This window comes from Schistocerca serialis, chromosome 5, assembly GCF_023864345.2.
Source record: "Schistocerca serialis cubense isolate TAMUIC-IGC-003099 chromosome 5, iqSchSeri2.2, whole genome shotgun sequence".
Taxonomy (NCBI): Eukaryota; Metazoa; Arthropoda; class Insecta; order Orthoptera; family Acrididae; genus Schistocerca; species Schistocerca serialis.
The window spans coordinates 209,328,188-209,350,992 of NC_064642.1; the positions used below are offsets into that span (position 1 = coordinate 209,328,188).

General features: G+C 38.3%; 1 pseudogene; it reads right to left on the minus strand.

Moving 5' to 3' along the window:
• Nucleotides 1-1,629: 1,629 nt before the first annotated feature.
• Nucleotides 1,630-22,805, minus strand: part of LOC126481854 (uncharacterized) — a 90,172-nt pseudogene continuing 68,996 nt past the window's right edge.

The following is a 22,805-nucleotide window of genomic DNA, read 5'->3' on the forward strand; positions in this document are numbered from 1 at the left end:
CAGTGGCAGCACAGAAAAAAAAGACCCACCCCTTTAGAAAACGAAAAAAATAACAAGATATTGTTGTTGTTTTCGTCTTCAGTCCATAGACCAGTTTGATGCAGTTCTCCGGCCTATTCTATACTGTCTATACTAAGCAAGCTTCTTCATCTCCCAGTACCTACTGCAACCTACAGCCATCTGAATCTGCTCTGTGTATTCATCTCTTGGTCTCCCTCTACGATTTTTATACTCCATACTGCTCTCCAATACTAAGTTGGTGATACCTTGATGCCTCAGAACATGTCCTACCAACCGATTCCTTCTTCTAGTCAAGTTGTGTCACAAATTTATCTTCACCTCAATTCTATTCAGTACCTCCTCATTAGTTATGCGATCCACCCATCTATTCTTCAGATTCTTCTGTAGCACCACGTTTCGAAAACTTCTATTCTCTTCTTGTCCCAACTATTTATCGTCCATGTTTCACTTTCATACTTGGCTACACTCCATACAAATACTTTCAGAAACGACTTCCTGACACTTAAATCTATACTCGATGTTAAAAAATTTTCATAGGGTTCTCACAGCTAACTTGAGCGTAGCTAGTGGCAATCTGATCACGACAAAAAGAAACGAAGTAATGTAAAGTTTTAGGAGTCTGCACAGCTTAGTAGCTCGGATTAATGACGGCGTAGTACACCAAGGAACGACCAGATAGCGCTGTTAGTTTCGTAGTACACCACAGAACCGACAGGTGGCTCTGGCAGTTTTTCTATTTTTATTTTAGTTCAGTGACAGAAATATTTTCGTAAGTATACGTCAGCGACAGAATAAGGGACGCTATCTTATCTTCACGAATACAAACTAACAGTGAATCTTGTTGGCTCGGATATAATAATTCCTCGACTTCGCTTTGTGTGTGAAGAACTACAGAAAATTGTTTGCTTGTTTCAAGAGGTTTAATTTACTTTTGAGTTCTTGGCTAGGAAAAACGAAGTTATTGCTAAAATGATCATACGAGTGTTCCATTTCTACCGAATGAGGTACTGAACCCTAAACCGACATTTTTTTAAATTTCTACGCGAAGTGCGAGCGTTAGTAACAGCTACATACTTCATCATTACAACCACCCAGACAAAATACATCTTGTCAGTAATCATACACATGTATCACACTACATGATGCATCAAGGCCTAATCGCACTGCATACATTTTGACTCTAATCTTACATCTATATTCTTCCTAGACTATCAAACGTGTCTTGTTTATAGAGTAAATCTGCTGCACATTCAAGTTCAACTGCGGGATAACGAGTGGCATCATAGGATTTTCAGCAACATTTCAACGTACTCAGATCATGAAACCAACTGAGCGAGAAATAAAACATACAGAACTTAATCAGTTATTCCCACAGTACGCACGAGGACAATATAAAAATTGCTTTATAATTACTACCAGTGGCGGCTCGTAAAAATCAGCGGGTGTACTGCTGCAGAAAATTTTGAGCCTTTGTTTTAAATGCGTGTGAAAGGAAACAGACGCCTATAAGAAGAAAATTTATTTGTAATTTGATAAAGTCCTAAGACAACAAAGTTAAATATTTTTCACTTATTTAACCTACATTGTTACAGTTAAAGCTTGCTCCATTTATTTAAAAGGGAAATCCACTCTTCCTGTTTTAATGTTAGCGAAAAGCTCAATGATTTTCGCCTTCATCTGTGAATGGCATCTGAGTAAATTTTTCTCCGTTGAAAGCAGTGCAAGTGCATTGAGTATTTCGGAATTCATCGCACTTTTTCGGAAAATTTTTGTTCTTTTTAGCGCTGAAAAGAAGCGTTCTGCCTTTGATGTAGTTAAGGGAACTGTCAAGAGCACTTTTATGTTTAGTTATTTCACTAAGGAAATAGTCTAGATTTTATTCCAAGATAAATTTCAGCTGCTCAGTTAATTTGGAATATTCATGAAAATCACATCTTCATCATACTTTTAGTACAGTTTCAGTTATCTTTGTCAGCAGCAGGATACGCTTCAGCGGTCAGTACTAACATTTGAGAACGCTGTTCATCCTTAAAACTGGAGAAACATTTCTTGTCGAAAAATTTAGCAGGTATTAAGTGTTTAATGGAAGAGCGTCTGTCCATTACATCAACAGCAATTCTTTCACACAATCCTATCGTGTTTGAAGAATTCTCACAGTATTTTCAGTTTTTTAATTCTGAAATACCATTTTGCAGTATCGTTATATATTCATTAACAGTAAGCATACTTGACTCTCGAGAGTGCATGTAGTTGCAACTTATTTCAAAGTGAGGCATAACCTTATGAAAAAGCCGTCGACAAAACTTGAAATTATCATCATTCAGTTTTTTGAAATTCCTGTTGCTTCTGCAATAGTTTGATCTGCATTTCATGTCGTAACATTTCTGAATATGAATTTCAGCTGTTGCGGACTGAACTGGTTTCCTATCTTTAACTTCCTATATGTCTGTGTTGTAATTCTGAACAATGAAAGTGGTGTGATTACGAAAACGCTATCTGATAGCATGAGTTGTCGAAACTGTCTCAAATTGTATTTGAATAAATTTTTACCAATATAACCAGAAAACCTAAACCTGCATGCTGAAGAAGCTACCATGTGAAATCCTGTATTGTACAGTGTCGTGAACAGTACTATAATGCGTGACGTCACAATGCGTGACTTGCAGTTTCAATACACAAAACTAACAGAACAAAAAGTCTACATAAGATCAAAAATCGAATTTGCAAAGAAGAAATAACCAAAATACTTCTCTGAAAATACATAGACCTATGCGGACTAACTAAATAAAGTTCCGAAAGTTAAAGTTTGTACACGCAAATGTAATAGTGCACTATAAGACTAAGATTATCTGCATAAGAAGTGAAACTCAATCTTCACCTAAACTGTGTGAGCCGTAATTTGTCGTTATGTCACGGTACGTCTTCCGCATGCCATCTTTGCCTCCTGCACAGGGCGGGCCGTTTTGACGTAAGCAAATGTGTGACGCGTGAACTGGAGGGAGGCAGGCGACGGAGCAGGCACGGCATGATGTGATCTGAGCAGTGCGCTTTCTCTGTCGCACGACTGGACTTCTGTGTCCCGCCTCGGGCCGTGTTCCGAGAATGAGATTTCATCTGCGGCTCCGGAGGACACGAGGCGGTCGAAGCTGTTCCCATTGCGGAAGCCCGTGGTTACGGGGCCTTGGTTAAGAGGGAAGTGTGAAGTCTTTGAACTGTCATCAGGTGCCTCACTTCTGTTGATTGAATGTGGTGATTGCGTGAGGTTCTCGAAAGGTTCCTCTCTATTGTCCTTCCCAGTGCATCGCCGTCTGCTTATGCGCCTTAGCCGCCTTCACGGCTATATAAAAACACCGACTCAGTCTCCCTGCTTGCTTAAGCCTCGGTCGTGCATATGTCCAGTGCCAGTCCAAGAGGCCTGGGCGTGTTTGTATCAACTGCTTATTATACACCAGCGTAAATTTGCATTTTCTCTTTAATTAAGACGTACTGTGACGAAATAAATCTCGGGTTAACAGCCTGGTATGAGTGCGTATAGGACACAATATTTCGGCAATCGACCACGTTGCCATCATCAGGTGCGCTGATGTAGTGACCGGCTGTGGGCCGGCGCCATGTATATGTAGGACAATGCCCCTCCCGCTCCTCCCTCAGTCGCTTCTTATGAGTCGGTGCGGTGCTTCTCGACGCTGTAACTGGACCGAGCGCGTGGCGAGGACCTCACCAACTCATTGGAAGCCCCTGAGGGAGGAGTGGGAGGGGGATTGTCCTACATATACATGGCGCCGGCCCACCACCGGTCAGTACATCAGCGCACCTGATGATGGCAACGTGGTCGATCGCCGAAATACTGTGTCATATGCACACTCATGCCAGGCTGTTCACCCGAGATATTTTTCGTCATATAATACGCCTGTAGAAATTGAAGAATCACAAGACATACTGTGTTTTTACCTTCTTATATATGACAGATTGTGGACTTTGGTTTAAGTTACCTCATTTATTGTTGTGAGTGGCTCTGATGCTTGCTAGCTTATTTGTTAGTTCTGGGAGAAAAGGGTTCGTACTAATGAATCGAAGCTCGTCTGCTAGCCCTGTGCATCCATTCAAATATTTTTACCGTCCCGCGTGACGTCCCCTCGCTAACGTTACGCCTTTGGCGTTGTTTTGAGACTGAATTGCGGCTGGCGGGCAAAACTTCTTATCTCCTTGTTGAGATTTGTGTGTGGGTGCACTAATAAAGTCACGATTGGATTTTTTTCTGTTATTACTCAGTGGCTTGGTTTCTGCCCATTTGTTGATAAGTAGGTGTGGAATTAACCCGTAACTCACTATGTGACCTTTCGGTAACGTATACTAAGAGGTGTGATCTCTGGGACCCCCATCTTTAAACCGAGATTTAAGCTCTATATAGTTTGAAAATTTAATTTATGTTGTATAACATTTACGGTTACAAATATGTTAATGTTGTTTAAATGCGCTTTGTTCATTTTATTGCACTAAACGAAGCCAGCAGTATTTTATTTTTGTATCACGCAAAAATCATATATTTCTATGAAGCTTTTTCAAGAGTACGCACAAACTAACTGTTTGAAAATTGAATTTTACTTTCTGAAAAATGATGGTATCTCTGTAGAAAGCAAATTTTCACATAAAACGTCGATATAAAAATTGAACTCAGGAATAGGAAGGATGCAGAATTAACGTTCAGTGCTGAGATCAATATTTTCTTTACTAACACTCAGAACAAATTTAATTTTAACTAATATATGAAGTATTTTATTGCAAAAACAGGAAGGTCATCATCATTGCTGTCCTGAAATTCTTCCTCAGAATGGTCCTCTTGTTCACTAAAAGAATTTTGATCACGCGCTATTAAAAATCCTTGTCTTCTTCGTCTACTTATTGTTCTATGTCACTTGTGGTAGATTCTTTAATGTGTTTGTCTATTTTCTGTTTGCCTGTTGTCGATGTATTATGCTAGCAGTAAAAGGTCGTAACAACGAGATAAAATTGTCTCTGATAGTGCCGTTAAAAGAATTACTGTTTCTGGGCGTATGAAGAGTCTTGTGGGAGACGGCTGGAGAGCCGTGGAGATAGCATTTACACTTACGCCTGTATCTTATATTGCTGTGAATTTAAAACCCTCAGTATTAACTTCTATAGCCGCTTGTGGCATGCTTCGTGGCTGACAGTTACAAGTTTTATCACCTTCAAGCTATTCTTCCCTGATATCAGCATGGTTGTATCTAATCAATTTTATTTTATTGTCACGACCCATTCACAAGATCCGACCAGCCTATCGGGGCTAAAGTTGGTCGATTTTAGTTTTCCTGTCTATTGTTAGGTAAGTTGTGTTCATCATTAACATCAGTAATTATTGGGGAATAATCTCTCCAATTATTGCTCTTATTGTTGTGATTGTGTGGAGTATTGTTGTTATTGTGTGTCTGTTTCCAAACTGATGTTCTGGGATTTTGACGATATCCAGGATTACATCTTCTCCTCTGTTTCCTGTTGTTATGGTATTTGTAACCCTAGTTGTTACCATTACCCTGACGAGAATTACTATTTGATCCGTAGCTCTGTCCTTGTTACCCATTATTGCTATTTGAGGGTTGTTGCCTGCTGTTGTTGTGATTACTATTGCTATAGTTCCTTTCATTTAAACCATTGATCTCATGTGGATTGTAGGACCTAGCTTTAATATCCCCTAATAGCATATCGACTGCTGTGAACAATTCTTCCAGGTTATTGTCGTTGACATGCAGCAATTTCGTTTGCATGTCAATCGGCAATCTGGATTTTAATACTCTAATCAAGTCTTTGGAAGAAATTGGTTCACACAAATACTTTTTTAGTTGAGATATTGCTCAAAATATTTCCTGAGTGTTCCAAGTCTTGAATTATATGGTTCTGGGTTATATACTTGCTTTCTTATCCTTTCCTGTATTGCAGGAGACCAATATTTGTCGATAAAATCCTGCTCAAAATCTAAGTACATAAGATAAGTGTCTATTGGCTCACTACTCCACATAGCTCCGTCTCCTGCCATACGTCCACTTACATAACTAATGTTCTGTCCTTCTGTCCAAATCCTGGGTAAAACTCCTTTAAACGATTTTATGAACACGATGAGATGATAGTTTTCTTTCCTAGATTGAAAGTTGGAAATTGTCTATATTTAATAAGTTTTTCCTCCACATGAAGTGTTGCATAATCTGGTACACGATCCTGCATCCACTACTATATGGGGAATTGTCAGTATGTCGATGTTCATGTACACCAGCATTTTGTTGGATGCTAGATGGATTAACTCTCTCGCTTGTGTAGATGTTCTCGGAACCTACTGGCTGATAATCTTGGTCAGACTGACGTATATCGTCAATTTGTTTACGCACCTCTCGCAGACCTTTGAAAAATTCTTGGTGTGCAAGCTCTGTGTCTGTCAATACTTCATCGAATTGTTTCCTAATTTTCCATAAGTCGTTTCATAATTCTTTGTTCTGAGAATCTCTGTCATTTATAGCTTCGGTGACTGCAGACTGAACTTTCTGCTCAACAGCGTCCACTAATTGCGAATCACGCTCACCGAGCCACTGATTAAAAACATCGGAAAACTGTTCTATCTCATGTGTAAGCTGGTGCTTAACCACGTTAGCTTGCCCTATTGTAACGTTATGTAATTCCTGTGACAGTTCTGTAACTGTGGCCGATAGCTGCTCTTGCTATTGTGACGCTTTATCAAATTCTAACTGAAGATTGTTAACCGCTTCGGGTAGGTGCTTGTGAGCTTCCCGAAAAATTTCAAACTCTGTTATTAAAGCTGTCTGCGTAAGAGAAACTTGTTCTATTTTAGTTTTAAGTTCCTCTTGCGTATTTACGATCTGCATTTGTAAAGCTGTTTTCATTATATTAATCTCTGATTTAAATATCGACTGTGATTCCGCTATTTGTTTTTGCAGAGCAGACTGTAGTTCGTTATGAGATGCAGCTTGACTTTCTCGAATTTCTCGAGACATTTCCTCTATTCGTTTCAGTAAGACTCTCATAGGGTCAACTACCTCCTGCATGAATTTAGATATCAAATCCATTCTCACATGACGAATCTGTGATCTTGGGAGATTCGGATTCAGAGTTTATTCTCATGAGTTCCCCAGACAACAATGTAAGTGTTAATATTCAATTCACACAGTTGAGTGAAACCAACACTCAATAAAGTTAGTCAAAATTAAACCAATAATTGTCAAATGTCCCTATTATAGGTTTCGTAAGAAATTATAGCTGATTACTTTAGGAAATGCGATGTTTATTGCAACACGACTGTTCACTCAAGTTTGTGTGAATAGAGTTTGGATCATATTTCATGACACTGTATGAACGTTCACGTCAGATCACATCACATTGTGTGGCAGCACATTCTCCCACGAATACCCTGTTCAAACTTTGCACATAAATACAGTTCTCCACTGAAACACTGAAGGCATCCACTGTACAAACTTTTCACACATAATAATGTGTCCATTTAAGTCATTGCACAGGAATACAAATCCGCAGACCAACCCTTATCAAACACTGTGTCCGAACATCTGTAGAAAACAGATGGTCCCACATTCACAATTTTCGGATGGTCTATTACATACAATTAAATAACATGAATACCTTTGGTAACACATTGTGTATGTTCACATATTCATGTCAACTGACTCATCTCAAGGGCAAAAGTCTTCCTAATACATCAAGTCTCAAAAGGATTAACTCCTCCCCAAGAGAGTCAAATAAATATTCATCTCGATTCAGTTTAGGTTAAGGATAGATAGACACAACCCTAACTTAGTCTCCTTTATGTGCTGTGTATGAAGTTCAAAGGCAAAGCGCTTATATTCATAACTACTAAATTATAGAAACATCACCTTAAAAAACACTTAACACTAACATACAAGATCAAATAACACAATACCACTAGTACAATATACCAATTAAAATCAAACTTTTCACAATTACCCTAGATCATTGACTTATCAGTCTTTTGAGAAATATGGTTCAAATGGCTCTGAGCACTATGGGACTCAACTGCTGAGGTCATTAGTCCCCTAGAACTTAGAACTAGTTAAACCTAACTAACCTAAGGACATCACAAACATCCATGCCCGAGGCAGGATTCGAACCTGCGACCGTAGCGGTCTTGCGGTTCCAGACTGCAGCGCCTTTAACTGCACGGCCACTTCGGCCAGCGAGAAATATGGCTTTAAATATTTATGTGGGTACATGCCCTTTAATTTGTTAGTCGTAGGATGTCCTAGAATATAGGCTCCTGGATTTAGCATTGAAATTACTCTATTGGGTCCAGAAATAATTAATGACCAGTTCTTATTCCATTTCTTGAGCAATGATGCTTTGGGATGTGTCTTGAGTAACACCTTCGTCCCAGTCTGAAATGTCTTTGCCCTTTTTAAACTTTTATCATAATAAATTATTCTCTGTTGAGCTTTTCTTTTAATCACTGATAGTGCCTGATGAATCTTTGCCTTCCTATATTCTTCATTGATTGATAATTTAAGTAGACAATTTACCCACTCATTATTTTCTTTTCTATTAAACATCAATTCTGAGGGTGTATAATTGGTTGAAGTGTGTGGTAAATTATTGTAAACTTCTTCAAATTTTTTTAAATAGTTCACCCACGAAGTTTGTTTATGGTGACAATAAGTCCTTATAAATCTGTTAATTTCTTGGAATAGCCTCTCAATTGGATTGGCTTCTGGATGAAATCTAGAAATTAATCGTTGTTAAATCCAGCTTTCCTTCAAGGATCTTTTCCAGCTGGATCCGGTGAAATTTGATGCACTATCAGATAATCAAACTTTGTGTTTCCCATCACCTGGGATATAATCAGTGATGATTTCCTTAACAATTGCCTTTGCAGTACAAGTCTTGATCGGATACAATTTTACATACTTGGTGAATAAATCGTGAAATCCGACAATGTACTTAACATTCCATCAGGCTCATGTTAGGGGTCCCATTACATCAACACCTACTACCTTCAAAGGTTCCTCAACCACAATCGGATGAAACAGTCCTCTTACTCCACGATTCAAAGACTTTGCCTTTTGGCAAATCTGACAACTCCTTATGGTAGTTTCTACAACCTTTCTCAAGTTAGGAATGTAACAGTATCTACCTATCTTCTCTGTACATTTACTTAACCCACAATGTCCCAACACTATGTGTGTATGCCAAATTAATTTCCTTTCATAATTGTGTGGAATGCAGACACACCATTGGTTCGATTGGGAATGACTTCTATGGAATAAGACATTGTCATTTATTTCATACATCTCTTTCAGTTTAGGTGAGTCATTTACCTGCACCTTCTGAATTATTTGTGTCCATCGAGGATCTTCTAGTTGTAAATGGGTCATGTCTTTCCACATCTTAATGTAACCTCTTCTGTTTTCAACATCCTTCATTAATAAGATTTTGAATTCTGTTGTTTGATCTTCTATTTCTTCAGATTCAGTTAATCCTTCTGGTAGTCTGGAAATAGCATCAGGTATAACATTCTCTTTCCCGTTGACATATATCACTTCAAACTGGTACTCTTGAAGTATTAACATCGATCTTGCTAATCTTGGATGAAGGAGTTTGCAGTTGTTCAGAAAACTTAGTGCCTGATGGTCACAGTATACTCTTGTATAAGCACCAGCTAGGTAATAGTGGAACTTTCTAAATGCCCATATAATTGCTAAGGCTTCAACCTCTGTGATTGTGTATGCTCGTTCACAGTGAGTGAGTGTCCGGCTTGCAAAAGATATGGCACAAAAAATAGATTTATTGTCAACCATCTGAATTTGAAATCTCCTAAACCATATTACAATGCATCTGTCATTAGTCCAAAATCCTATGTCATGTCCGGATGGTGTAGTACGGTTGCATTGACAAGTGCCCCTTTGATTCTGTTGAATGCTTCTTCACAATCTGGAGTCCATTGCCATGACACATTCTTCCAAAGTAAGAATGTTAATGCTTCTGAATTAAGATCCTGTGTCGGTATAAAACGACGATAAAATGAAGCTAATCCCAGAAATGCCTTTAATTGTGTTCGGTTTCATGGTGATGGCGCGTTTTCTATTGTGTCAATTTTCTTTTGAGCTGGCGAAATCCCATAGGATGAAATTAGATGTCCTAGGAAATTGATTTCATTCAAGGAAAACTTGGATTTCTTCAAGTTAGCAGTTACTCCTGATAATCTAAAACTTTCTAAGACTCTTCTAAGGATTACAATATATTGCTCCCAGTTGGTTGTAGCAATCAACATATCATCCACAAATGGGGCAACCAATTCACACAGCTCAGGTCCCAAGACAGTATCCAACGCTGAAATAAAAGCACCTGAGCTCACGTTTAAACCGAATGGAAATAACGTGAATTGATAACTGCGGTCGTCATGAAGAAATGCTGTGTACTTCCTTGATTCCATGTCTAATGCAACCTGCCAAAATGATTATCGCAAATCAATTGTAGGAAACTTATGGATTAGTCCTGCTATATTGGGAGGTTGGGTTCTCACAGGAAGAATAATTTTGTTAATCTCCCTAGCATCCAAAACCAAACGTACACTACCATATAACTTTGGTACTACATGTAGTGGACGGCAATAATGACTGTTGGGTGGTTCAATGATGTCCAGCTAAATATTTACTGTATCTCCCGATCGGTAGCAGATCTTAATGCCCATGGAATGGAGTAATATTGGTGACTGTAAGTTTTGTGTCGCCTAATATTTAAATGGCACACATAATTTTTGATAACACCTGGTTTCTTATCAAATAACATGGTTTAATTGCTTAACAGTTGTTTCAACTCATGCTTCTGTTGAGATATCAGGGCATTTGCTTCAGTTACTTTAACATCGATCTGTTCTCCTACAGTTAACTCTGATTTTTCGGTTAGAGGGTTAGAAATCTTCCTGTTGAAACTTCTCTTCATCAGCTTAATTTCGATCCTATGGCAGTAGCGTTTATGCAATTCCTGCTTTTGAATTAAATTAACTGTCAGAGGTACACCATCAACAGTCAACATGAGTTTACTGGAGGCGAAATCAATAATTGCATTTAACTCTCTCAGTAATTCATGTTCTTAAGTTAAGTCTACAACAAGATTTGGGACAATTAGGCATGTGCAATCAATCGCTACCTTACCTAAATTCATTTTAATTTTTATCTGTAGCTTCACTGACTTGGAGCGTCCTCCTACAGCACCTAATATTTTGCAGTTTGCCACGCGTAAGGTCAGTATATTTGCCGTTCCTGTAAACTCTTCATGAGAGCCGTGGAGATAGCATTTACACTTGCGCCTGTATCTAATATTGCTGTGAATTTAAAACCCTCAATATTAACTTCTATAGCCGCTTGTGGCATGCTTCATGGCTTAAAGTTACAAGTTTTATCACCTTCAAGCAATTCTTTCCTGATATCACCATGGTTGTATCTAATCAATTTTATTTTATTGTCACGACCACATTCACAAGTTCCGACCAGCCTTTCGGGGCTAAAGTTGGTCGATTTTAGTTTTCCTGTCCATTGTTAGGCAAGTTGTGTTCATTACTAACATCAGTAATTATTGAGGAATAATCTCTCCAATTATTGCTGTTACTGTTCTGATTATGTCGAGTATTGTTGTTATTGTATGAGTGGTTCCAACCTGATGTTCTGGGATTTTGACGATATCCAGGATTATATCTTCTTCCTTATTTCCTGTTGTTATGGTATTTGTAACCCTGGTTGTTACCATTACCCTGACGAGAATTACTATTTGATCTGTAACTCTGTCCTTGTTGCCCATTATCGCTATTTGATTGCTATTGCCTGCTGCTGTTGTGATTACTATTGCTATAGTTCCTTTCATTTAAACCATTGATCTCATGTGGATTGTAGGACCTAGCTTTAATATCCCCTAATAGCATATCGACTGCTGTGAAGAATTCTTCCAGGTTATTGTCGTTGACATGCAGCAATTTTGTTTGCATGTCAATCGGCAATCTGGATTTTAATACTCTAATCAAGTCTTTGGAAGAAATTGGTTCACACAAATACTTTTTTAGTTGAGATATTGCTCAAAATATTTCCTGAGTGTTCCAGGTCTTGAATTATATGGTTCTGGGTTATATACTTGCTTTCTTATCCTTTCCTGTATTGCAGGAGACCAATATTTGTCGATAAAATCCTGCTCAAAATCTAAGTACATAAGATAAGTGTCTATTGGCTCACTACTCCACATAGCTCCGTCTCCTACCATACGTCCACTTACATAACTAATGTTCTGTCCTTCTGTCCAAATCCTGGGTAAAACTCCTTTAAACGATTTTATGAACACGATGAGATGATAGTTTTCTTTCCTAGATTGAAAGTTGGAAATTGTCTATATTTAATAAGTTTTTCCTCCACATGAAGTGTTGCATAATCTGGTACACGATCCTGCATCCACTACTATATGGGGAATTGTCAGTATGTCGATGTTCATGTACACCAGCATTTTGTTGGATGCTAGATGGATTAACTCTCTCGCTTGTGTAGATGTTCTCGGAACCTACTGGCTGATAATCTTGGTCAGACTGACGTATATCGTCAATTTGTTTACGCACCTCTCGCAGACCTTTGAAAAATTCTTGGTGTGCAAGCTCTGTGTCTGTCAATACTTCATCGAATTGTTTCCCAATTTTCCATAAGTCGTTTCATAATTCTTTGTTCTGAGAATCTCTGTCATTTATAGCTTCGGTGACTGCAGACTGAACTTTCTGCTCAACAGCGTCCACTAATTGCGAATCACGCTCACCGAGCCACTGATTAAAAACATCGGAAAACTGTTCCATCTCATGTGTAAGCTGGTGTTTAACCACGTTAACTTGCCCTATTGTAACGTTATGTAATTCCTGTGACAGTTCTGTAACTGTGGCCGATAGCTGCTCTTGCTATTGTGACGCTTTATCAAATTCTAACTGAAGATTGTTAACCGCTTCGGGTAGGTGCTTGTGAGCTTCCCGAAAAATTTCAAACTCTGTTATTAAAGCTGTCTGCGTAAGAGAAACTTGTTCTATTTTAGTTTTAAGTTCCTCTTGCGTATTTACGATCTGCATTTGTAAAGCTGTTTTCATTATATTAATCTCTGATTTAAATATCGACTGTGATTCCGCTATTTATTTTTGCAGAGCAGACTGTAGTTCGTTATGAGACTCAGCTAGACTTTCTCGAAATTCTCGAGACATTTCCTCTATTCGTTTCAGTAAAACTGTCATAGGGTCAACTACCTCCTGCACGTTAGTTTGAGGCACACTAGTTACACCCGATTGAGCCATCTTGGTCTGAGATCGTGTCTTAACCATATAATCACACAGTAATTAACACTAAATGATCCGTTAGAACGTGTGTAACATATACAGTTTACTCAGTAGCTAATGACGTTCTAATGGTTATGGAGATGACCGTTTTGTGACAAATAGTCGTACTGAACTGACACATAATTTGTAACACAAACTGCCGCTAATCTACTAAGGAAGTATGTGCCTATCTACACTTAACTCACTGCTACTACCCATAGACGAGTCAGCGGGATAGAACATGACAACCTACACTTAGTCCTTGTACATAACTGCGATATTGACTGGAATATCTCCGCTATTTATCTCCTTTGTTGTAACTTTGTTCTCTCGTTTAGTCACAAATGGTTACATGAAAAAGAAAATACAATCAACATCATACGATATTAATCACAATACACATACAAACTTTTGTGGCTATGACAACCGTGTGTGTGTGCTCATGTATGGTGTCCTAATCATGTGTCGCCAAATGTGGTAGATTCTTTTATGTGTTTGTCTATTTTTTGTTCGTTTGTTGTCGATGTATTATGTTCGCAGTAAAAGGTCGTAACAACGTGATAAAATTGTATCTGATAGTGCTGTTAAAAGAATTACTATTTGTTGCGCGTATGAAGAGTCTTGGGAGAGACGGCTGGATATTTTTAGCAACTATTCATACATGAGATTGCAGGTTCGAGTGCTGTTGTCCACGTCTCTTCCCGTACACGTCGCATTCAATCTGAAACAATTCTGCTATTTCAATACTTCCAAAAATACTAATAAAGGTCGTGACGCTCACCTTTGTTCTCATGAAATAAAAACGGTTTATTGTGTCTCTTGTACAATTCTCCACATAACACCAAAATAAGCGAAGAGAAAACTCTAGTTACCCTTAGTTACGAGTAAACCACAGAGAGAGTAATATTCCGAGTCAACGATATAATTATCATAGAGTCTCTCAGATAACGTCTTTGCCACTTAGCTTTCTCACAGTCGATTCAGTACATTACATATTTATTACACTACACACTGACATCGCTCTGCACCCACTGATTAAAATTTCATCGAACAAAGAATGTGGAAAATTTTCAAATTCCTTCTAACTCTGTTTGTACTGAACTGACGAAAACATGTGCTCAGTTCACGAGGTGCGGTCAAGGAGGCCCCATCACATGTCAGCAGCACATGTCAGCATCAATCAAATAAGGCGATAACGCAAATGACAGTAATAACTTGTAGGGTTGGTGATTAAAGGAGGGTAGGTGGTGTATAAAAACGTTCCATCATAACTGAACGCGACTTCGAAAACTCTGGCGCGGTCTGTGAGGCCACACCTCGTGAGTTAAGAGTTACGCGTGTAGCAATATTGTGCTCAGCTCCATGATTTGAGGGGATAAAGGTCATTTATGATTTGATTATTTGTTGAATTTGAGAATCATTTTCCTTGGCAGATAATGATTAGCAGTTAGTAGCGGAATGCACGGAACTGTCTCGATTTTCTGGGAGGTGTCTATATCTGCTTCACGCTGAGTAATTACCCGGGTACAGCCGGTTGGATTCCGAAGTCGCAGGTTGCACTGTCTCATATCAGTAGCAGTCGAGTAGGCAAAAAATATTGCTTGACGCAACAGAGTACCTTTCTTGTCTTTCTTTTTAAGTTATATATTTTTGGAAATGTGTGTATGTGTATTTTTGGGAACTGAATGTAAATTTTAAGGTCATTGTTTTAGTAAGGTTTCATTTCTTTGCTCAGTAGTGTTCGTGGAACAGTTTGTAATACCACGCAGTTAACGTAAATCAGTAAACAGGCTGTTAAAAAGTATTGTAAGGTCAATTCATAAATTGTTTGTGACTCAAATTATTCTTGTTCTAGACACAGTATTTAATTTTTGCATCGTTCTTCTGTCGCTCAAGCTTGGTCTGAAAAAAAATTTTTTGTCCTAATAATTTTATGGTATCTTTTAGGAATTCAAGCTTACTGGCAAGTGATAAATTCTAACGGAATTGCACAAATTTATTTGCCTCTGTGATTTGGCTTGTTGAAATATTTGCTTCAATAACTGTGATAGTGAAATGCAAAGCTCATTTGTTGTCTCTGAACATACATATTTTCATAACCATACACAACATTTTGGTTTACCTGTGTTGTTAACAGTACAATGTGGATCAGTATGACAATGTATTAAAGTTTTAGTTGAATGCAAAGTAAACACTGTAGCACATGTTCGGGTGTGTGCAGATTTATGAAACTTCATCACTGTTTTTAATTAAAAAAAAACACGTTAAGAGAAGCAGCGACAAGCCTCCAAAGTGATGAAGTTTCATAAATCTGCACGCACCCGAACATGTGCTACAGTGTTTACTTTGCATTCAACTAAAACTTTAATACATTGTTGAAAGCTTGCAAGTAAATTATTCTTAATTAGTTTGATTGATTCTTTAAGCATACGTTGTTCAATAAATATTTTGATCACAAACGGTGTTCAACCCTTACTAGGTCCTAGTCCACCCCCCCCCCCCCCCGCCCCGTCCCATAAACAGCCCCACGCAGCAGTCACCACTGAGCTTGATGATAATTTTCAAGTGCAGCGCCGAACTATGAATTATCTTATTGTCTTGACTGTAACGTTACACTGGGCCTAAGAAATTTTCATTACTTACGCGTGATAACAGAAAGTCGGTATTATTCGAAAGTGATGAACATTGAAATACAACACAGCAGCAAACCAGCTAAAGAAAAGAAAGGCCTTGAGCAAGTTCAGTGCAGGGATATGCAACTATTCGAAGCAGAGCGTGCTTCAGTCACTGGGCTCTGCAAACAGCAATGCGGCGGCACCTAATTTTCAAACCCAAATTTTTGTGAGGAGCTGTTGGATGATTTTTGTATTTACTAAATGATGCAGAAGAGACTATAATTAAAAATTGTGATAAAACTCTGATATCTTAACAACTGCCATCATCTTGACCGCTAATCACTTAGAAAAAAAATATCTTATTCTGCCATGAAATAAATTCGTAGAGTGATAAAGGAGCAGTAATTCTATAACTTCTGAGCTAAAGCCACCTGAATAGTTATTTTGCTTAATCGAGTTTCGATAACCAAACTAATTAATCCAAACCAAAAAAGAAAAATTCCACTGAAACTTTCTTATTTCAAAGACATCATAAATGAAGCACATGCGAGCAGTGCAGGAATAATACTACCTAGAAATTTTCACGCTTGCCGAATGTGTAACAATGTAAACATGTAAATTCGCTCACCCACTGTCATTCAACCTGTCAAGAGGAAAATAACATACATAAAAACAGACTAAAGTCAGATATATGTCTCCAGCGTACATCTAAGGAAAAGCCAATAATTCTACCAACAGGAAGGACATGGCAGCAACGATATTACGTGTAAGGTAAAAACATCTAATGAATGTATTATAACTTTTCTGATCATTAGCTGATATTCATAATAATCATGTCGTTAAAAGACATATTTTGCACTGCGGGCCCCAATGTACACAAGTTAATAATTATCAGACCATATTTCCAATTTTCAACATCCTCTGTATGACTCACCCACTTACTTCGCACTGAATGCAACTGCAATGACAACGCTACTGTCAACCAAAGATCGCATTGCTTTTATTCAGAACCTATGTGACGTAACATATCGACCATGAAAGATTACTATTTGAAAAATGTCCCGTGTACAGTGTATACAGCTCATATCACTTTTCTCGAATGCCATAAATAATCTACTGAACTTAAAATGTTCATACAATTTCAGTAATTCTACTTTTAGGTTGCTACTTGTAATGACCTCTATTTGTGATCCGTATGTTGAAGTTCCATCTGGCAGAAAATAGAAGTAAAATGCCGCCGGCCACAAGCTTCTTGAGAATGGACAAATGTTGTGGTGATTTAGAGAAGAAAACTGAAATAACCAGAATATTAGAGAAAAGTATTCTTGCGCTTCGTGTAATACTTGCTGCATTTGTCATTATTAAAATAAATTGTTGTATGTAAAAGTGAATGAAATGTGCATTATTATAAACTGCTTTTATTTTTTTTTGACTCCTGACTGTTAGCTTTTGATGACATTTGCATCTTCAAATGGCTGAGCTACCAGTTTTTCTCCATTTCCTTGAAGGATTATGTTCTATTATTCCAAAATATATTTTAATAAGCCACATGCAGTTTGATTTTCTGGCGTAAGGAATCCCCTAAAACGCTCAAATACTTTCTCACTCAATACGTACCGTAGAAGAGGAACATTTAAGTGGGCTCCGAAACATCTGTTGTCATCAGCCAGGAGACCTACAAAGAAAGATTTTTTTCAATTTCAATCTTTATATTCTTTGCAACAGTTTGTCCATTATCCCATTCCTTTTTAGAGTATGAAGAAAACGCAGTGACTCTTGGACCTATACTATTTTACTGCCTACGTTAGGTTTCGGAATAATATAATCTAATTTTCCGGCGTACACTGTAATGATGGAAACAACACGCTATAATAAGCTCAGTTCAAAAATTAAAATGCAACAGCAACGAAAAGCACAGACGAATCAAGGTTTTCTTCCACCCTGTTTCATCTCTGGAACAGGAATTCAGCGTCCCAGTTCATAAAACAGGGAACCTAAGTAGTTACCAAAACGAAAGAGCCCATTATAAAACCTGTGCCAACAGAAGCACGAAACACCCAAGAAATATTAAAAAGGGGAAACGGAACGCACAAAATGTGAAAGACGCTTACATAAAAAAGCGGCAGTAACCGCCGTCTTGTTCGTCCGGCAGCTCTAACTGGAAAGCCGTAAACAAGTGAGGAGAGAACCCTGCGGGGGTGCGCTGGCACACGTTTAGCAGACACATTTGTTGCATGCAGCTATGGTAGATGGAAGGTTTGTACCGCGAGCGGGAAAACCAAATAAAAGAGTATGGATACTTAGAACATTAAAAGGGAAGAGAACATCTACATCTCGATATGAAACACTACGGTGTATAACCACCACATTAACCACTTTATGAGGAAAAAACAAGCAGGCTAATAAGATAATAGTTAAAAGAGATAGTGCTACAAACAGACAAAACATTTAAAAGACTTTACTTATACTATAGCCTGAAGGTATGCGGTTATTGGCTAAAATATTTCTGTGGTAGAAATCCTTTCGTGCGTTAACACTTTCACGACTTTTTTAGAATTTCGATCGCTTGAAGTACATCCAGTGCACGACCTCTGTATACAGTGTGCAAGATTACCAAATTATCGCCAACCTATTGTATGTCGTGTTCTTTATCAGTGAAATGCATGGTCAAAGCTCAGGTGGAATTAGCAATACCTTTATGTTCTTTAGTCCTAGTACGAGAGTTTCTTCCCGTTTGACTAATCTATCTGCTTTTACACACCTATTCTGCATCACAATCAAAACGATATGCACCAGAGTTAGAATGTGTATCCTTCGTATGTGTCTCACGATTTATTAACCTATTAACTTCTTGGGAAAAAACATGCCAAAGGAGTATTAACTGTGAACAGTTTTCTTTCAGTCGTCATATGTACATAACCATCATATGAGATCCTAGAGAACCTTGTAATACTATTCCGTCAGAGAGTGGCGTTGCGTGCTTTGGCCACTTTCATTCGTATTCTTTTATTCAGTTTATGTACCATAGTTATAGAACAGCCATTCCATCCGGCAATGTGTCTAATCACATTCAGTTCCGTATCGTATGCCTCAGACTTCAGTGAAACACTATTTAATTCTCAAAAGAAGTACCTAAAGGCAGCAGTTTTATACTTGTGTGGGTGTTCAAAAGCCGTATGCAGGGCCAAGTTAGTGGTGGGCTTCTTTGTATCGATGTCACTTTCTAACATATTGCTATTTAACGTGCGGTAAAACCCCATTAATCTGATGTTGAACTGAAAGTCTAACTTTCCTGAGGAGCGCATTCGTCTCTTTGGGCATACTGTTATTTGTTTCTCAGCATTTGTTTTGTTCCCTACGTATACCACGTTATCTATGTAACATACTTTATGTAACATTTCCTAGCAAACTGGTTGCTACATCTGCTAAGTTTATTTGTAATTAATGCACATTAAATGTTAAATGCGTACACTCTAACGTTTAATCTTTGTAAATTTTCTACTGTCAAATGAATGTACACATTGTAATATCTCTGAGAGAAAATTTCCTTGGCACTGTCTTTTTTGTGATATCTCCATCTTTGTCTACATTTTCCATGTGGCAAAAACTTTTTGATTAGTGTGTGGTGCCGTACATATCGTGGATACATCAAAATCATATACGTGCTGCATATATCCTACGGTATTTCGTGAATACAAGCCAGCAACATTCCAACAAATTTACACGGCATTTTCGATGCAAGTAAAATATAACGCGTCCGACAATGTCAAATGCTGCAAGATCTTCGAAATCCTGAGAAAAATAATGGTTAATCTGTATGGACTTAGGGACAGTACACAATATGTACAAGAGCCAAGAGGGAATACTAAGGGTGGAAGACCAAACTAGGTACTGGGATTAATAAAGGGTGTAAGCCAGGGATGTAGTTTCGCCCCTGCTGTACAATGTATATATTGAATAAGCAATGATAGAAATAAAAGAAAGGTTCAGAAATGGAGTTAAAATTCGAGGTGAAAGGATATGAATGATACGATTCACTGATGACATTGCCATCCTTAGTTAAAGTGAGGAAGAATTACGTGATCTGATGAATGGAATGAGCAGTCAAAAGAGTACAGAATGTGGACTGCGAGTAAATCGAAGGAAGACGAAAGTAATGAGAAGTAGAGGACAGCATTAATTTTAAGATTAGCACTGATGATCGCAACGAAGCTGAGGTTAAGGAATTCTACTGCCTAGGCATCAAAATAACAAGAACTGACAAAAAGGGCAATCCTGGCCAAGAGATATCTACTAGTAGCAAACATCGGCCTTAATCTGAGAAAGAAATTTCTTAGAATGTAGGGTTGGAGCACAGCATTGCATGGTAGTGGAACATGGACTGTAGGAAAACCGGACAAAGGAGAATCGAAGCATATGAGATCTGGTGCAACAGATGAATGTTGAAAGTCAGGTGGACTGACAAGGTAAGGAACGAGGAAGTTCCGCGCAGAATCTGAGAGGAAAGGAATATGTGGAAAACACTGACCAAAAGGAGGGGCAGGGTGATAGGATATCTGTTAAGATATTAGGGAATGACTTCCATGGTACTAGAGGGAGCTGTAGAGGATAAAAACTGTAGAAGAAGACTGAGATTGTAATACATCCAGAAAATAATTGAGGTCGTAGGTTGAAAGTGCTACTATGATACCACTCTGAGATGAAGATGTTGGCACAGGAGAGGATTTCGTGGCGAGGGGGCATCAAACCAGTCAGAAGACTGATGATATATGACAACTACTCAGCCTTAAACAACTGCTTACATTGTGTTCTGTCATTAGTAGATATAGTTACGTCAAAGTGGGTCAACTCTAACGTCATTTGTTACGTAATTATTTACCGTAGGGCACCACCATCCCTCGTGTATTTCACCACAAGATGGAATAAAGTGCGAAAAACTTACGTAAGCTTCAGCAACTGTGCATCAACAGGCGTATGAGAATAAACCTGTCGGTTCGAAACGGGTTACGGCTCTATTTACGTATATAAATTGCATTATCGATAGTGGTTGGTTCCTGTCGTCTTCTCTGAAAGAATCATCCTATATTATGTACACATCAACGGGCGCAAAGTATCAGTTATCGACAATAACACTTTTCTCATTTGCAACACCTTTTCTGCTATCTTCTGAAGTAACGTTTCAAGATGTCATGGCATAAGTCGGAGCCACGTATACGTACATTGACAGATAATTATGGATTACATTTTAAAGCGTTAGACATGTGATATGCACTACGACAGATTGTAAAAGTTGTACTAGATGATGACCTCAGGTATGAAACCAATCGCAGAACGATAAAGATAAACAAATGGCCGTACCTGGTGGTAGTGGTATTGTCAGTACTGTTCTGGCAAACTAAATGAGTGTGTTCCTCCAGTTTATCGCCGATCCCAGCGGAAAAAGGACTTCACTTTTAATATAAATATAAGGATTTCTTTTCTTTTTTGGAGTAATCAGTCTTCTGACTGGTTTGATGCCGTCCGCCACGAATTCTCCTCCTGTGCGAAACTTTTAATTTCACTGTAGCAGTTACAACCTGCAACCTCAATTATTTTCTCTATTTATTCTAATCTCTGTCTCCCTCTATACTTTTGAGCCCCCTACAGCTCCCTCTAGTAGCATCGAGATTATACCCTGATGACTTAATCGATAACCAGTCACCCTGACCGTTCTTCTTGTCAGTGTCTCCCATTTTTTTTTTCCTCGCCGATTCTACGAAGAACTTCGTTTTTCCTCACCTCATCAGTTCACCTTATTTTCAAGATTCTTCTGTAGCACCACATCTCAGACGTTTCGATTCACTTCTATTCTGTTTTCCCACAGTCCATGTTTCACTACCTTATAATGCTGCGCTCCAAAACATACCTTTCCAGGAATTTCTTCCTTAAATTAGAGGCTACGTTTCTACTTCTCTTGACCAGGTAGGCCCTTTTTGCCAGTGCTAGTCGGCTTTTTATGTGCTCCTTTCTCCGTCCATCATAGGTTATTTTACATCCTGCGTAAGACAATTCCTTAACTTATTCTATTTCGTGACGTCCAATTCCGATGTTAAGTTTTTGCTGTTCGCATTTCTGATACTTCCCATTTCTTTCGTCTGTCTTGATTTACTATTAGTCCATATCCTATACTCATTAAAATGTTCCTTTCATTCAACACATCCTGTAATTCTTTTTTACTTTACTGAGGAGAGCAATTTCATCTGCGAATCTTACCATTGGTATAATTTCTCTTCGAATTTTAATCATACTCCTGAAACTTTCTTCGTCGTCGCTTCTTCAGTTAATATACTAAACAGTAGGGTCGACAGAATACATCTCTGTCTCACAACCTTTTTAATCCCAGCAATTCGTTCTTGGCGTTCCAGTCTTATTATTCCCTCTTATTTCATAAAGATGTTTTATTTTACCTGTTATTACCTAAAACTTACCTCTGTTTTTCTCAAAATTTTGAAGATCTTGCACCATTTAACATTGTCGAATGCTTTTTCCAGATCGACAAATCCTGTGAACGTAGCCCCATTTTTCTTCTTTCTTGCTTCCATTATCAACCGCAACGTCAGCATTACCACTCTGGTGCCTTTACATTTCCGAAGTCAAGCAAATTGTCGTCTAACAGATCCTCTGTTTCCTTCTCTATTTTTCTGTATATAATTCTTGCAGCAACTTGGATGCATGAGCTGTTAATTTGATTGTCCGATACTTGTGGCACTTTTCGGCTCTTGCTACCTTCGGAATTGTGTGAATGATCTTTTTCC